This window comes from Ailuropoda melanoleuca, chromosome 19, assembly GCF_002007445.2.
Source record: "Ailuropoda melanoleuca isolate Jingjing chromosome 19, ASM200744v2, whole genome shotgun sequence".
In the NCBI taxonomy this organism is placed as follows: domain Eukaryota; kingdom Metazoa; phylum Chordata; class Mammalia; order Carnivora; family Ursidae; genus Ailuropoda; species Ailuropoda melanoleuca.
Window position 1 is genome coordinate 10,826,590 of NC_048236.1, and position 18,583 is coordinate 10,845,172.

The following is an 18,583-nucleotide window of genomic DNA, read 5'->3' on the forward strand; positions in this document are numbered from 1 at the left end:
TTTGCTGGTACCCTTGTAAAAACAAGGGACATAACGATGTTACATAAAACAACTTAATAGTAAACTTGAACAATGAGATAGTTTAATAGTCTCCAGCTGAGAAATGCCATGGGCTCTGCTCCTTAGTTAATTAACTTTATATAACCCTAATACTTGTCAGTCGCTGAGATATGCTGAAGGCAAGTATGTGAATATAGAAGAGTGTTGACCTGAACATATGACCATTAGGTAACAAGCTAATAGGAGTCCCCTCACCCCTTATCCCCCCTACCACACTCACCTACAACCTAGTGGTCAAAGATTCAAAGAGCATGAAGTCCATCACCCTTGTTTCAAACACTGCCATGCAAGGTTAAATCCCCAGGAGTTTGAAATCAAATTCTATGTTTGGGAAACAAATACTGAGTCGCTGAAGAAATGCTGCTACAGACTGACTTGAATTGAGATTTCAACTGCAAGTCTATGAGACACGAAGATCGTGTGTCAACATGACGCCAGGGGCTTCATGTACTTACCTCCTTGAGCGTTAACAACTCAGACGGTATAAAACTTGTTATAGCTAATTGGAACAGATTGATTAAAAAAAAACCAAACCTTAAATAACAAGATTCACATCTCAAAAATTCCAAAGCATGTTTTAAGCGACATGGACATAATCCTTTTGTTTTTAAATTAAGGGGAGGGGAATAAAAAATCTTGCTGCACAAAAGTTACATCGCCCTTTTGATTTTCTCGGCTATGAATTGTTGCCAAATGAACAAACGTTAATTTAATATTCCCCTGGAAGTTAAGAACAAAACATAGGAAAGACTGTTGGTAGCCCTTGGAAAATAACTCAGTTTTCCTCCAGAATTAAAAAACTTAATTTATAAAAACTTCCTTTTTTTTTTTAAGCCACTTGGGCCAAAATGTATTCCAATTTCATCATTTCTACAGAGAACCAAGCAGCACAGCTGGAACCCTGTAGGAATGGGGTGACAATCAGCATAATCCTTACATTGGACCCCTGAGGATCTCTGGCTTCCTTACCTTCTGACTTCTTACGGAGATGCAGACAATAGCGTGTCCTAAAAATCTCATCTCTGGTCGGGTCCCAGCAGGTTCTGGTCATTTTCTACACAGAAGCTGCAGTTCCCTAATCCAGGTCAAGGTACACTATGCTAATGAGCTCTGGCAACAGTCCAATCAAAATCTAGATGCTCTCAGCTTGGGGTAGGCGAAGACCTTGGGCTCCGGAAGAACAATCCAAGGAGTCACTTAACCAGCCCAATTGTCCGCAGAATGCCAGCAATGTGACGGAGAGTCTATCGCTCACCTCTGAACTTTCCCTTCCTCTATGTGAAGGGGGGATTTTAACTGGAACAGACGTTGAAAAAAGAACCTCATGAGGAAGTACAGTGTTGTTGTTGTTTTTTTTTAAGATTTTATTTATTTATTCAACAGAGATAGAGACAGCCAGCGAGAGAGGGAACACAAGCAGGGGGAGTGGGAAAGGAAGAAGCAGGCTCATAGCAGAAGAGCCTGATGTGGGGCTCGATCCCATAACGCCGGGATCACGCCCTGAGCCGAAGGCAGACGCTCAACCACTGTGCCACCCAGGCGCCCCATGCTCAGAATTTCATAGGTTAGGCCCAAGCAGACTGATTTAACAGTAGATTCTAATTCTCCTACCATTTAGCTTGGCCTGTGTATGAGAGAGAAGAGAGAGAGGCAGAGGTAGGGAACTACCATGCTGATGGAACCTACTGGAATAGATATTGGATGGCCAACATTCCTAAACCAGAAATACTAAAATGCTATTCTACACCTACCAATGATGCCCCCATTAATTCTGAGTGTTCAATCCCCTCAAATAATACTATCCTTCCTAGTCAGTTCAGTTCACATGGTATGTTCCAGGCTGTCTGCTAGGCTCTGGAGATCTAAGGGAGAATCAAAGCATTAAGTTTCGTAGTGGAAAAGATGAGCAAAGACACTCAATAAGCCTAAGATAACATACTGCATGGAACCGAGACAGTCTAGAAGGAATGTGGAAGGGGGAGCTATGAAGCTGAAGGAAACATAATCTGGGGAGACTTCTTTCACCATTGTTGATTTGCTTCATGATGCCCAGGCAGCCTCTCGAAAGACAAATGGGTATTTGTCAAGGCATCAAAGAACGGAAGACGGTGTTCCAGGCAGTGGCAATACTGTGGGCAAAGGTAAAGTAGTGTGGAAAGTGCAGTGTGTTCAGCATTAGGAAAAGTAGGCGCCTGTCAGGAAGGTCCTGACCATGGAAGACAGGCTGCAGAGGAAGGGATGAGCAGACCAGAGGGCCAAAGCCTTGGGAAGACTTATGGCTGTGTCAGGCAGCTGCTAAGCCATCACTGGCAATGTTGCGATTTCTTACTAGTCTTTCAGTTCATGAATGAATTTCTCCTCTGCCTAGAGGTCGAGACCCTGAAAAAATTTTCTGGTGCTTTATCTGACTAATCTTGATCTGTTCCTCGCAGTCCCTCCTTGGTCAGGGGGTTCTTTCAACACCCCAGACATGCTGTAGCAGGACAAAGTCAGGCACTGTGCCAGCTGGCAAGAGAGAAAGGTCTACACAGTCCAGCTCCAGAACCACAAAGCAGGGCCAAGAATGGATTTCAGACCTGAGAGGAAATAAATTGGTAACTGGCACACCTGCCATGATTTTCCACTCGCTTAGGTCTCCTCTCTAGAGTGTCTTCTCCCATCCATGTCTAAATCCTACCCATCTGTCAGGAACCCCCCAAATGCCACCTCCTCATGGATCTTCCCACACTAGTCTAGAACACATGATTTCTCATTTCTGTGGTATTCCAGAACTCTTAACTGAATTATAGGCTGTCTTAAATCACTCACGACTAACATTTTTTTTCTTATTACAAAATAAATTCATCATCTCTTAAAAAAAATTTGTGTTCTCATCTCTTAGAGATTTCCACTGTTAACACTTTGGTCACGTCCTTTAGGACTTCTGTTTTCCCCTACACACATCGCCGACCATAGATGCTGCTTTGCATAATTGTAGGAGTATATATACATACCATTCCTTTCACTCTTCATGAGTGTTAGTCCTGGCTCCCCAGCTCAGCTGCTGGGTTCTTCATGGAGGACGTGGCATCTTCCACTCCCCTTCTCCTCACACAATCATCCGCTGGGGCCCAGCTGCAACAACACATCCGGCTTCATCCCAACCACCAGGCCTACTCTGACACAGGAAGGAATTGAGGCACTGTCTCCACACTGAGCTGGGCCCTTATGTCCCAGACTGGTCAGCAACACTCCAGACTGTAAGGCCAGCACGCTACCTTCTTACCCAAATTCTCCTCACTGGATCTCTGTCATTGTTACTGATGACAACAATAATCATGGCCACTTGACCGAACACTCATCGTGTGTCAGGTGCCCTGCCGAAAACTGCAACCTTAGAGCACCCTTAGGTGGTAGATGCTATCCTTAGTATACCCTCTTCACAGAGGAGTTCATCCAGGTTTGCAGACACGGTAACTCACCAGAACAAAGGAAATAGCACCTCACAAGCATGCAGGTGGCAGAGCTGGGGCAGAACTCAGACGAGCCTGCTGGCCACGGTTCTGCATGACCCGCCCAGTGCTGTCCAGTGTCTGGAGTCTCTCTCTCTGCTCTGATGTACTCAGAGCTCCGAATTGCTCTTTTCTGTCTCTACCTCCTTCTCAAAGACAGGAATCCTGTCCTAAAAGCCAGGTGCCCGGGGGCGCCTGGGTGGCTCAGTCAGTTAAGTGTCTGACTCCTCATTTTGGCTCAGGTCACGATCTCAGGGGATCGGGCTCCCTGCTCACTGGGGAGTCTGCTTGTCCCTCTCCCTCTGCCCCTCCGCCCCCATGCTTACCCACAACACACACTCTGTCTTCCTCAAATAAATAAATAAAATCTTAAAAAAAAAAAAAAGCCAGGTGCCCAGAGGCCCTACTGCTTAGTGACTGACCTCAACCACCGAAGCTTGAATTTCTCAGTCCCTCTCTCTTGCACTCCCTGTCCCTCGTCGCCTGCCTACTGAAGTCACCCTAGCTTCTTACATCAGTGGTGGTGCTTTAGGCATTTTAGAAAGGAGAGTTCTTCTCTGTGCAAGACCATCCCATGAACATACTGCTTCCCCAGAAACACACTCAAGTCACAATGTCAACCTTGACCTCCTAGCCCTGTATTTCCAAATGGCTGGGGAGCTCCAGGGAGAGAGTGGCATCGTACTGCTCTGCTTCAGGACGAGTATGCCCGACCTTCAGCGCTGAGGTGCTGGCCTGGATGGACTACCCCTGTGGTTTCCAATTCATGGCCTTCAGACACCTCGCTACACCAGACAGATGAACTTTTCCAGTGTCTACAAGTCTTGTCTATCCTCCCGGTGCCTCCCTCAGCTCAACATATGTTCCAGGCCCTAGTTCCAGCCATTGTCTGGTCCCTCTACTGTGAACTAAGCCATGTATTTAACCCTTATTGCATGTCAGGCACTGTTCTAAACACCCAATCCTCACAAATACCTCAAGAAATACAGTATTATTAAGTCGTATTAGCATGAGAAACTGAGGTACACAGGGGTTAAGTAACTCAATCTTTGTAGGAATCTTTGCAACAATCAGTAATCTGATCTTGGTCAAAGGAGAATTATCAACTAGAGAGCAGTGATGTTAAAAGGCATTCCCTTCGTGATCGAGTAAATCATCGAACACATCAGCCCTTTCTGGTGTCAACTTCCTCCTGCCTCCTAGCTTTACCATTTTTAAGGAAACTACTGTGCCCCCCCCCATGGACATTCATCAGAACTTTGTCCCTTCTGGAACGGGACACAGTCTGACCTACACAGTCCTTCCCTGGAATTTCCCAAGTCAGAGGTGTTCCTTTCAGCTGTCAAATTGTAAGCCTAGCCACAGAGTGGCTATGGCCGTATCTTTGCTGTCCCAGGACAGAATCTGAGCTATGAAACCAACAAGGGAGCAAAAAGCAGAGAGAGAGATGGACAAAGGGAGACCAAGGAGACAGGCCTGGATTCAGTCAAGCCTGTGGCCAGCCCCAGTCCTCTCCTTTGGAATTATGCGATCCACAAATACCACTTACACTTTCACTCCTCTGAACTGAGTCCTTCAATTTGCACCTGTTAAAGATCTACTAACATGGGGCACCTGGGTGGCTCAGTCGGTTAAGCAGCTGCCTTCAGCTCACGTCATGATCCCAGGGTCCTAGGATCAAGTCCTGCATCAGTCTCCCTGCTCAGCGAGGAGCCTGCTTCTCCCTCTCCCTCTGTGCTCTCTCTCTTTCCCTCAAATAAATACAATCTTAAAAAAAAAATCTTAAAAAAAAGATTAACACACCTTCCATCTAGGTAAGCCTAAATTTTGCCCAGATTTCAAAATAAACTACTCTCCTTTTTATTTGCCCGTCTAAAGATGGCACCCAAAGGAACTTGTCTGACACCCCTTAAAATCAGAAAATGCTTCGTAATCTCTCGAGTCCGTCTGCAGGACACAGAGAACCATCATCAGCCCAATTAGACCCGTAACCAACACATGCAGTTTTTTTTTTTTTAAGATTTTTTTTTTTTTGACAGAGATAGAGACAGCCAGCCAGAGAGGGAACACAAGCAGGGGGAGTGGGAGAGGAAGAAGCAGGCTCCCAGCGGAGGAGCCTGATGTGGGGCTCGATCCCAGGACGACACATGACGATCTTAAAGCAGGCAATCTAGGGACTTCTCAGAGGTCTACTTCTGTGCTTTGTAAAACTGAACTTTGGATTTTTCCTTTAGGGTTTTTCAAATTTCAAGCCATTTGTGGCTCTCACGTGGAGAACTCTCCAAGTTCTGTATAATATACAGAATATAAAGACCACACTGCATCATCTGAAATTGGATTCTGAGCTGCATCTGTTCTGAGAAGTAGGGGGCTAACTTAGTGTTCTCAAATCTCTGGGCAGACAAGACAGACATGACTGACTGCTCCCTAGGTGGTGGCTGAGGTGGGGAAGCCCCTGGATGTCGTGGTGTTCTCTGGAAAATATTGTGAAATTTAGAAATATTGACTTTAAAGGGCCCTGCCTGGCTCAGTCAGTAGAGAAATGCAACTCTTGATCTCAGGGTGGTGTGTTTGAGCCCCACGTTGGGCATAAAGCTTACTTTAAAAAAATATTTAGACTTTAAGACTTGAGAATTGTTTTACTTACAGAAACTATGACTGACAGATGTATATGTAATATCACAGTCACAACCATGAACCCACTGTCAACCCCCCAAAAAGGAAAAAACAAAATACAAGTAAGCTCTCAATTCCTAATAGTGGACTATTTCCAGTTTCCTATACATATTTTGCTGTCCTTTTGCTTTGTACTAAAAGGCAAGAAATGGGACGTCCCGCAGGCTGATAACAACGTGAGTAAAGTCAGAATCGAGAAAACTACTCTGTCTCCTAAATAACTTTGCAAATTAGGAAATCAACCCCAACTTTTTAAAACTTAAGAATCTCAAATTAGGGGCACCTGGGGAGTTGGTGGAGCATCTGCCTTTATCTCAGGGTCCTGGGATCGAGTCCCGCATCCGGCTCCTTGCTCAGCGGGGAGTCCGCTTCTCCCTCTGCCCGCTGCTCCCCCTGCTTGTGTGCTCGCTGTCAAATAAATAAATAAAAATCTTAAAAAAAGTCACAGATCAATCAAGGCAGGACTACGATTCTACGTTAAAATGCAATGAGTTGTTACAGCTACTTCAGATAAATTAGTAACTATTTCAAGCTATTTTCAGTCCTGATTCCTAACAGTGAATACTGGTGGATATAACCACATAATCAAAAGCCACTGGAGGCTCTTAATAATTCTGAAGAGTGAAAACAGACCCAAAAGTCTGACAGCTGCCGCTGTGAGTACTAAATCCTAAAGTACTGAACCTTGGTCATAGGGTAGGTGGGGGGCTGCTGCTGATATTCAGCACTCGGAGTGAACTGCCCCATCTTTAGCCCTCCATGGGCTCCTGTCTCAGGACGAGACAGATGGCAGGAACGGAGGGGGTAACATGGTAAGGAGAAAGAGATGCTTCCAGCAGAACTGTGCACTACCTATGTCCAAGGACGAAACGCTGCTGGACGAGGGAGGTCCTGCCCACAGCGAGGCGCTCGGGCACCCAGGACGGCTTCCAGCAGACCCAGCACCCCCCCACCCCTGCCTCCTGAGAGCTCCCGCTCACCAGCAGTGGAGGGGCCCAGCTGCGCCCATTCGGAGATGCAGGACTGGGCATTCGGGGCATCCCCCTGCAGCAGGCGGTGGAGACTCCGGCAGCTCGTCCCCAAAGAGGGCCGAGCAGGAGGGGGAGAAAGTGGTGGACAAAGGTGGTAACTCAGTAGACTCATGGATGAGCACACATGAGCTGGCCCTCGAAGAAAACACAATCAGAGAGAATTGTGTGGAGCTGGGATTCTGCACGTGGGGCCAAAGGCCAGCACATGACAGCCTGAACTCTTGCCACCCGAAACTCTGAAGCCTGGCAGACTCACCGGGTAGGTATTTGTAATGAAAGAATACTGATCGTACACCTGAAACTAATGGAACATGTGTTAATGGTACCTCAATTCAACAAATTTAAAAATAAAAGAATACTGAGAAAAATGCAACAAAGATGGTCACCATTATTCTTTGTATTATGGGACTACTGATAATGCTTATTTCCTTTTTTATATTTATTTGTAATTTTCTACATTTCCCATAAGAAACGTGCAACCTTTTTTTTTACCATAGTATTTCTTAAGTCCGTGATTTTAATATCTACTATTTGTACAATGGTTTACAGCAGCAGTTCTCAAATATTTTTACAATCTTTTTTTAAAAATTTTATTAATTTGTCAGAGACAGAGCACAGGCAGGCGGAGCAGCAGGCAGAGGGAGAAGCAGGCTTCCCACTGAGCAAGGAGCCTGATGTGGGACTCGATCACAGGACGCTGGGAGATGAAGGCAGCTTAGCTTAACTGACTGAGCCACACAGGCGTCCACATTTTTATACTGTTAAGAAATAATGAGACTCTAGGGGCGCCTGGCTGGCTCAGTCAGGAGAGCATGTGACTCTTGATCTCAGGGTCATGAGTTCAAGCCCCATGTGGGGTGCAGAGATTACTAAAAAAAGTAAATTAAAAAAAAATAATGGAAATCTCAGGAAAAACTTTTGTTTATGTAGTTATAGTTTACCATATTAGAAATGAGAACTGAAAATTTTTTTAAATATTAATTGATGTAAAATAACAGTAGTAATCCATTTCATTTTAACATAAATACCACTTCTATAAAAAATAACTATCTTCCAAACAAAAATTCATAGAATGAGTCACAGTAACATTTTGCAAATCTCTAATATCTAACCTAATAGAAAGCAGCAGGACATCTCCTATCTGCTTCTGCATTCAATCTGTCATAGTACATGCAGATGTCATGTAGGCTCTGCGAACCTCACTGCTACGTGCGAGAGATTTATAGTGAGGAAAGGTCAGCAACATCTTAGTATATTCATGAAAATAGTTTTAATTTTGTAAGCCTTCTGTAAGGGTCTGGGTTACCCCCAAAACTCACTGGACCACACTTCAAAAACCATTTTCCTTTTTAAAAAAGATTTATTTATTTATTTGAGAGAGACAGAGCTGGGCAAGGGTGGAGGAGGGGGAGGGGCAGAGGGAGAGGGAATCTCAAGCAGACTCCCCGCTGAGCACAGAGCCCTAGTGGGGCTCAATCTCAGACCCTGAGATCATGATCTGAGCCAAAATCAAAGAGTTGGATGCTCAACCGACTAAGCCACCCTGGCGCCCCTAAAAACCATTTTCTTTATACCATTCAAAATACCTTCACAAACAAATCTCGCTGACTCACAAAAACACTTTGAATCAGGCATGTTTTTAAACAGACGAGGAATCTGTGAGTCACAGAGGTCAACCAATTCATCCACCATCACATGGATTCCTGTCTTCAGAGTCTCCACCTGGGACTCAATGCCAGATATCCATCACATCAACTCTGAAAAGCTTTTTAACCGCCCGCCTCTTCCCAGAGCAACAGCCTGGGACACTCAAAGACTTGATACACAATAATCAGGATGGCCAATATACTAACTCTAGAACGTGGTAGGAAAAATGGAGATGCAGGGGCACCTGGGTGGCTCAGTCAGTTAAGTGTCTGCCTTTGGCTCAGGACATGATCCCAGGGTCCTAGGATGGAGGAGTTAGGGAAGTTAGGGAAGACAGAGTGTGACAGAGCAGAAGCAAGCCCTGAGGAAGGAGCCCTGAGTTCTGGACGCCATTCCTTCCCTATTGTGTGACTTGAGCTGAGTTTCTCTACCTCTCTGGTCACCAGGATTGCCTCATCTGCAAAATGGGATGATGATATCTTACCTGCCTGAAGGCATGGTCTGAACCAGATGATTGCCCAAGGTCCCTGCTTGTGGAAGGCCTGTCATTTACCAAAAATTCCAGTCATTTGGAAGGAATACAACATGCCTGAAATGGATTCTCCTTTTGATAGTTCCTGTAATTCTTTCTTTTTCTCCGGAGTAATATTTGTAATTTGGTATTTATTGAAATCTATTTCAGTCACCTTTCCTGAAATTTCTTCCAACTTTATGCAGAAACCCCAACCTTGAGAACAATTCATGGAAATCACTTGAGGGGCACCTGGGTGGCTCAGGCAGTTACGCGGCCGCCTTCAGCTCCTGTCATGATCCCAGGGTCCTGCGTCTGAGCCCCACATCAGGCTCCCTGCTCACTGGGGAGCCTGCTTCTCTCTCTCCCTTTGCTTGCCACTGCCTGCTTGTGTTCCCTCTCTCGCTATCTCTCTCTGTCCAATAAATGAATAATATCTTTTAAAAAAAGATTCTAGGGGCGCCTGGGTGGCGCAGTCGTTAAGCGTCTGCCTTCGGCTCAGAGCGTGATCCTGGATCCCTGGGATCGAGCCCCACATCAGGCTCCTCTGCTGGGAGCCTGCTTCTTCCTCTCCCACTCCCCCTGCTTGTGTTCCCTCTCTCACTGGCTGTCTCTCTCTGTGTCAAATGAATAAATACAATGTTAAAAAAAAAACTCTAGAGAACCATGCATACCTGATTTTATCTCTGCACAATGCTACTGGACTTACACATCCATCACACACTTAAGCTGCTTTATATTTCCTACTTTTTAATTGTGGCGAAATACACATAACATAAAATTTACTATTTTAACCATTCAAGTGGAGTTCAGTGGCACTAAATACATTTACATTATTGTGCAACCATCACCACCGTCCATTTCCAAATCTCTTCGTATCTTGCAAACCTGAAAATACACCCATTAAGTAGTAACTCCCCGTCCCTTCCTGTCCTGGCAAGCACCACTCTATTTTCTGTCTCTATGAATTTGACTACTGTCAGTACCTTATATAAGTGGAATCACGCAGTATTTGTCTTTTTGTCGACTGGCTTATTTCACTTAGCATAATGTCCTCTGGGTTCATGTTGTAACAGGTGTTAGAATTTCCTTCCTTTTAAAGGCTGAATCCTGTTCTATTGCGTGTCTTTACCATATTGTGTTTTTACATTTATCTACCAATGGACATTTGGGTCATTTCCACCACACTGAAGCTTTCCCAGTGTTTAAAGGTTTCCTTTTGTTTAAAGGTTGGAGAAACTCAACACAGACGAAGGAGAAAGCAGAAGAGTGCCAATGGTAGCAGACATGGGATCAGAAAAATATGCACAGAGTTATTTCAGATTTGAGATGTAAATTCCAGTACGAAAAGGAAAAAAAAAAAGCCAGATTTTTGTCTTTGTGGTTTTGCCCTCTTCTCTAAAGAACTGTTACTAAATTCTAAGTGTCATAAGATCATGGAATGTACTGCACTTAATTTCACATTCCACAGAAAATATAGCAGAGTTTCTGGCAAATTCCACGAACTTATCTTTGAATGTATCAATGTGGTATACAGTTAGGGAAACATTTTGATCTGAATGATCACACTTGACTTTACAACAATCTTAGATAGTCAGGGTGAGTATTTGTGTAATTTCATAGACGAAGAAGCTGAGAATCTCAGCCATTAGCTCATCACCAGGCAACATGGAACAGGGACACCACGAGAGGTCTTACAGCCACTCCAGCCCTGTCCCTCTGCCCCTGCCACCTGTCAGTAGTTGTGAATGAGCATTTAAAGTCACTTCCTAAGTACTGTATCACTTCACCCTGAAGCACAGAAATACAAGCTGGGTGATATCTTAAGATCCTTCTAATCTTACGACTTAACGTGACAGTTTTACATGATGGAGAGTTGTTTTTTTGTTTTTTGTTTTTTTTTAAATATGATGTGTCTATACGACAGCAGGCCTACTAACATATATATTTAGTTAATAATGACATGATCCCATGCTCTGTTGAAGACCCTGCAACAGTGAGAGGAAATCAGCAGAAAGTGGAGGGGGAGGGTAAGGTTGTACAGGTTGGACAGGAAGAACATTACTCTTTGATCCTCATGCTTAGTTTAGAAAAAGAGGTATAAAGTTGATTCAATGTATTATGGTTGGTTGAAAAAAAAGGATGATGCTGGCACAAGTCGGAGTACCTAGAGCGGAGCTAGGAAGTGGTCAGATTTACTGCCCCTTGAGTGCTCCAGTCTCCTTGCAAACCCTTGTTTCGTACCTTTCTCTGCTCTACCCTGGGCCTCAATGCCTTCCAGATGCTTGTATATCCAGCCCTAACACGTACACTCTGAGCCCCTTTTCTGGATATGCCCCATCCTCTGCACTTTTTCCTATCTCCTCATCAAAACCTGCCTATTTAAAACGTCTAGCTAGCACTCGCAGATTGTCCACAGGCATTTATTGCCGCCCTTCCCCAATCCCACTGCTGGAGTAACTGTAAAGAAATTTTAAATGATACTAGGGCAAAAATTAACAACAACAAAAACAACAAAAAGAGGCAAGGAGGCATAGCAGAAGAGAGATTTCGATGATTTTTTTGAAAGACAAAGGAGACATCAGGGGAAGCAACTTAGGAAGGGGAGAGCATTTCAACTTAAATGGACGAGAATGTGGAAGAAAGAAGAAAGCCAACTGGCTCACAGGCTTAGCGCCTGGAGACGCCAGGGACTGAAGCCAGGCTTGAATGAGGCAAGAGTACTGGTGGAATGTCTGAGTAGAGCAATTGGGTTGTTCTCCTTAACCCACTCATGAGATAATAATGCCTCCGCAGCCAATAGGAGAGCTGAGATTTGTTCTCTTGGGAGACTGAATAACCAAGGCTTTGGATCTGGAGACATTTGCCATTTGGGGACTTAAAGAATAAGGGAAGATTGAAGTGAACGCCAGGCTGAAATGAGCTCGAATAAATAAAGTAGGCAAATTAACTGTGGGGACTGCAGCCTTTTTTCCCACCCTGCCCTCAGAAGATCCGCAACAAGGCCTATGCTTGGACATCACTCTGGCTGTAGGGAATGGAGGACCTTTCTTTTCTGCAGAAATTGAACAGCCTTAGAAAAATGAAGTGCAAACAGTTCAGCATTCCATAATAAAAAAGACAGCTTAAGGACCAGTCCGCTGAAAGAGAATCCACCAGTCCACAAGTTTAACCTACATGCGTAGAGCCACAAATCAGCTTTAAAAAAAATGATCTCTGGGGCGCCTGGGTAGCGCAGTCGTTAAGTGTCTGCCTTCGGCTCAGGGCGTGATCCCGGCGTTCCAGGATCGAGTCCCACATCGGGCTCCTCTGCTGGGAGCCTGCTTCTTCCTCTCCCACTCCCCCTGCTTGTGTTCCCTCTCTCGCTGGCTGTCTCTCTATCACATAAATAAATAAAATCTTTAAAAAATAAAAAAATAAAAAAAGTGATCTCACTCTTAAATATGAACAGTCAAGGATGACTACACATTTGGGAAAAGCCTCCGACATGAAAGAGATTGAAAACCAACCAACTAACCCAGCCTTGAAGGAAGGAGAGCACAGGAAGATGTTGCTACTATGCCACGGAAGTCCCTGGGGATGGAACAATCAAGATGTTACAGGGGGAAAAAAAAGAAGAAAAAAATATCAAAACGCAAGAGAGAGCTCTGGGAAATTTTAAATGTTAACAGTCAAAATGAAAAAAATCATAAAAAGGTTGGAAACTCGGGGCGCCTGGGTGGCTCAGTAGACTGAGCGTCTGCCTTCGGCTCAGGTCATGATCCCAGGGTCCTGGGATTGGGTCCCGTGTTGGTGGGCTCCCTGCTCTGCGGGGAGTCTCCGGCTCCCTCTCCCTTGCCGGCTGCTCTCCCTGCTTGTGCACGCACTCTCTCTCTGTGTGAAATAGATAAATCAAATCTTTAAATAAAAAGTTAGGAAACTGCGATCAAGGAAACCTACCAACCATACAGTTGAGGATCAGATTAGAAAGGCTACCCAACTAAAATTAGAAGCTACCAGAAAAAAAAAAAATTGAAAGTAGAAAAGAAGAAAAAGAAAAACCGAAGTGACATAAGAAATTTTTCCAGCCAGCATTGGAGGGCGTGAGACTCCAGACTGAAAGTTGTGCTGAACACTCAACAAGGCGAGTGAAAAAGCCCTACCCTGAACGTCACTGGAAAAGCTCAGGACCCTGGGCATCAAGAGAAAGATTTTTTTACACTTCCAGAGAGAAAAAGCAGGTAAATCAGAATTTTACTGGATTATTCAAAAGTACCAACTCTGGAAAATCAGCAGATGGAGTAATGCCTCCAGAATTCCAAGAGAAAAGCATCTCCAACCCAGAATCTTAGAGTGAGCCGTGTCAGTCAAATGTGAGGGAAGAATAAAAATGCTTTAAACATTCAAAGACTTTAAAATTTTATTTCTTGTGCACCGGAAGCTACCGAAGGATATGCTCCTCCAAACAGGGGTAACTGGATGAGAAAGGGTTCCAGGAGAGCAATGCATACATACATAAAATTATATAAATTATCCAATAGGACTAGATAACATGTCAAGCTTTATTTTATTACTGTATCAGATTAGTTTCCTGGCCAACAGGGCCCAGAAGGAATGGAGCCACAAGTGGGCAAGCATCTATCAGTTAATTTTATTTTTTATCAAAATAATACCTGAATATAATTTCGAATAGTTAAAAAGGCTTATGATGAAAAACGGCAAAGAGCTGATCTGCTTTTCTTGCCTCCTACCCTTGTACTCATGGAAAATTATTTGTATCTTTTTTTGGGCAATTTTTCTTAGCCTTCATCTCCATGTTTCTGAATAATATGTTAATATTGTGTTTCACAGTTTATCAGTTTTAGCTATTACTGGTTCATTTCCCTCTCCTCAGATAATTATATAAGGATTTTTGGCTAGTCGGTCGTATGCGTTTACATTCCTTTGACAAAACAGAGTTCATTGCTGAGGTACAATCCTTTGTTTTTCCTGGGATTAATAATTGCCTTATTTTTTGTATTTGCCTGTTTTTCTGTGTACCCCTAATTAATTTACTTTACTGAATCTTTGCCACACACTAATTGATGATATTGCAAAGGCACTGCTGCTCATTTTTTCCTGTGGACCTCTGTATTAGCATTCTCCAGAGAAACAGTAGAATGTGTGTGTGTGTGTATAGATATATAGATACACATGTATATATACGGGGAGAGAAAGAGAATGAGAGAGACACTTCATTTTTAGGAATTGGCTCATATGATTGTGGAGACTGGCAAATCCAAGATCTGTAGGGTCGGCTGGCAGGCCAGACTCAGAGCAGAGTTGATATTGCAGCTCAAGTCTGAATGCAGTCTGGATATAGAACTCCCTCTTGCTCAGAGGACATCATTCTTTTTTCTCTTAAGGCCTACAACTGATTGGATTAGACCCACCTATATTGTATAGGGTAATCTGCTTGACTCGAAGTCTATCATTTAAACATTAATCTCACCTGAAAAACACCTCCTCATAAAACAGAAAACTCACGCGCGGCATTACTCTGAGTGTGGTGCCCCACCTGCGAAGCAGTGTGTGTTTGTGGGGGGCAGGGATGGTCGCAGCGCAAACCCTTGCATCTCAAATACTTCCTGTGCTGGTTTTCCACGGACACTTGAAATTCAATGACTATTTTATTCCCTTGGTTCTTGAGGGCTTTTTGATATTCACAGTTGTCTGCTAAAAAGGAAAAGCTTTCCCAGGAAAAGAGCATCCCTTAGTAGGCATTACTTTGCTTGCTACTGAGAATGAGAACAGAAAACTGTGGGGAAAGGCAGAGGTGGTGGCCTCCCAGGGCTAGCTTTTTATTAATTAATTAATTAATTAATTTAAAAAAGTATGTTATGTGAGTCACCATACAGTACATCATTAGTTTTTGATATAATGTTCCACGATTCATTGTTTGCGTATAACACCCAGGGCTCCATGCAACACGAGCCCTCCTTAATACCCATCACTGGACTAGTCCATTCCCCCCCTCGCCCCACCCCAGGTCGTTGTTTCGTTTTGTTTTGACCAAGTTATACTATATTTTAATAAGTACATGCAAATTTTGCCAGGTCGTTGTTTTTACCAGTCACCAGCCCAGGACCCGGAGAAGCTAGCCTTGGCACTGGGCCTGGCGTGTCTGCAGTAGCAACAACCGGCCAGGAGGGAGCAGCCCTGTTTTAGCCAGTGCGGCAGCCGCTGTTCCTGCCGCCGCCCAGCAGGAGCACCGCGAGCGGAAACTGGCTTCCTGGAGGAAGCGCGGAGCCCCGGGCGCAGTTTATTCCCTTGCTGCTGTGGCCACAGGGAGCATTCCGCCAATGGCTGTTTGACCCAGCGGACTCTCCGAGCATCATCAGGACCGCTCTCTCAAACACACCCTCCACCCGTCTGCAGGTAGCACAGCCCTGGGTCAGTCCACCAGACGCTGACCCTAGTCCTGGCCCCTTGCAGCAAGTAGTGGCCAGAGAAAACATACCCTGTGCTCACCGCTCTGGGGGCAAACCCAGGTCCATGAATACCACGAGGACCCTTCCTCATCCCTGTATGTGCCCGGTGCGGTCACTCTCACACCCTCCCCTAGACAACAGCTATGTTCCCCTTTCAGCTCCCTCCACGCACCTCCAACGCCTCACTCTGCCCACGGGCAGGCTTCCCCCTGCACGAGGAAACGAAGCAGCGAGAAGTGAGCGTCCACGCCACCCACGCCCCTGCCCCAGCAGCCGCACCGAGACCTGGCTTTCCAGCTTGCTACTGGAGATGAGCTGTCCAGGCTCCGAAGGGCAAACCTGCCTGTGCCCTCGATGGACTCCCCTCCCATCTCTAGGGAATATGACTCCGGAGATTTCCCGCCCCCCCCCCCCNGAACACACGACCTGTGTGTTATCTGTCCCATCATTATTTACCATCTTTCTTTAGCCCCCATTATCTGTGAGCTTCTGGCCTCCTCTCTCTGCTTTTCCAGTAAATTTTTTTGTGTGTTTTTCAGGCTGTCTGATGCCGTCTCCAAAGCCCTTCCCACCCTTCTCTGTTAAACCCACTGCTATCATGCTTTTTGTTCAGACCATTCCAAAGAAACTCCTGACCTGCACATCACCGACATCCAGCCGTCAACTCTTTGTCCTCATCTTGACTTTACCTACCGAACGCACCTGACACAGTCAGTTACTTGCTTCTCCTGGAAATGCGTCCTTCGTTGGCTCCCCAGGTCACCATAATCTGACTCTTCCTCTGCCTTTCTTAGTTCTTTGCTGATTTCCACCTTTTCTCCCATCTTATTCTTAAACTGAGTCCTTGGACTTTTTTTTCTTTTAAGAGAGAATATGCACTCCTGGGTGGGGGTGGGGGGTGAGCAGAGGGAGGGAGAGAGAGAATCAAGCAGGCTCCATGCTCATCACAGAGCAGGACGCTGGGCTCCATCTGACAACCCTTGGATCACGACTTGAGCCGAAATCAAGAGACCACCACTTAACCGACTGAGCTACCCAGGCACCACGTCTTCTTTTCTAAACATAATCCCACTCCCTTGGTGAGGTCCTCTAGTCTCCTGACTTTAAATACCACTTAGAGGGGCCCCTAGGTGGCTCAGTCGGTGAAGCCACTGCCTTTGGCTCAGGTCATGACCTCAGGGTCCTGGAATCGAGTTCCGCATCGGGCTCCCTGCTCATCGGGGAGCCTGCTTCTCCCTCTTCTGCTCCCTCCCCTTTGCTTGTGCTCTGTCAAATAAATATATAAAATCTTAAAAGAAGTAAAATATATAAGTACCACTTAGACATTACAGTTCCCAAAATACACCTCTAGCTCAGACTTCCCTGAGTGCCATACTTTACACATCTGATGGCCTACTCAACACCCACATGGCCATTTAACTGACACCCCAATTGATATCCTACTATTCCACCACTCTGTTCGTGGTCTTCCTAGCTCAGTTAATGGCAGCCCCATTCTTCCAGCTTCTCAGGCCAAAATATTCAAGGGCATCTTTGACTCCTTCCCTTCTCTCCTATCCCACATCTATTCCTGCAGGAAATCCTACAGTCTCTACCTTCAAAATATATTCAGATTCCAGCCACATCTCACCACCTCCATCACTAGCTCCCTGGGCTAAGCCACCATCACCCCTCCCCTGAGTTACTGCCAGGACCTCCTGACTGGTCTCCCTGCTTCCACGCATGAGTTTCTACAATTTAATCTCAACGTAGCAGCCAGACCGATCCTTTCACGAGAAGCCAGACCACGTCATTCCTCTGCTCTACATTATCCAAGAGCTCCCCATTTTAATCAGAATAAAAGCAAAGTCCTTAGAAAGGTACAGATGGCCAACACTGTCTAACAGAAATAGGAACCACATGTGGTATTTAAAATTTTCCAGTAGCCATAATAAAGAAGTAAAAAGAAACGGGTGAAATGAATTTTAATAGTATATTTTTAAATGCAGTATCTCTAAAATGTTATTATTTCAACGTGGGCTCCATATAAAAATGGAGAAATTTTACCTTGTTTTCATTCAAAGTCTTTGAAATGTGGCATGTCACTTAGCCACAAGGCACGTCTCAGTTTGAACTAGGCACACTTGAAGAGCTTGAGAGCCATGTGTGGCTAAAGGCCACTGTGCTGGACAATCCAGCTTGAGCCCATGTCTCTCAAGGGGCCTCCGGCCCCCTTCACCTGGCTCACTCAGCTCCTGCCCATTGGCAGGCTTGTACCTCAGGACATTTGCACAGTCTGTTCCTCTGCCTTCCTTGCTCTTTCCCCGATAACCTCACAGATGCCTTTTCCACCTCTTCTCGTCTTTGCTTACGTGGCCATCCCACTTACACTGAAACCAGAACACTTCCCATTCTGACACTCCCAATTCCTCTTACCTGCTTCAATTTTTCCCCCTAGCACTTATCACCTTCTAAAAGACCACATATTCATTAAGTATTCTCTATTTATTCACACAAGAAAAGATCCACAAAGGTAGGGGCCTATTTTGTTGAGAGACATGTTCCCAGTGCCCGGTACATAGTAGGCGTTCAACAAATGCTTCCTGACTGCATCAAGTACGGAAAGCGTAACTTTCTCTTCCCATGAGGGTTCTTGGGTCAGGGCTTGGAGGCAGCATCTCACATTTCACAGCAGCAGCACTCATCTTGGCAGTGACTGAAATGGGAGCTATTTTGCGT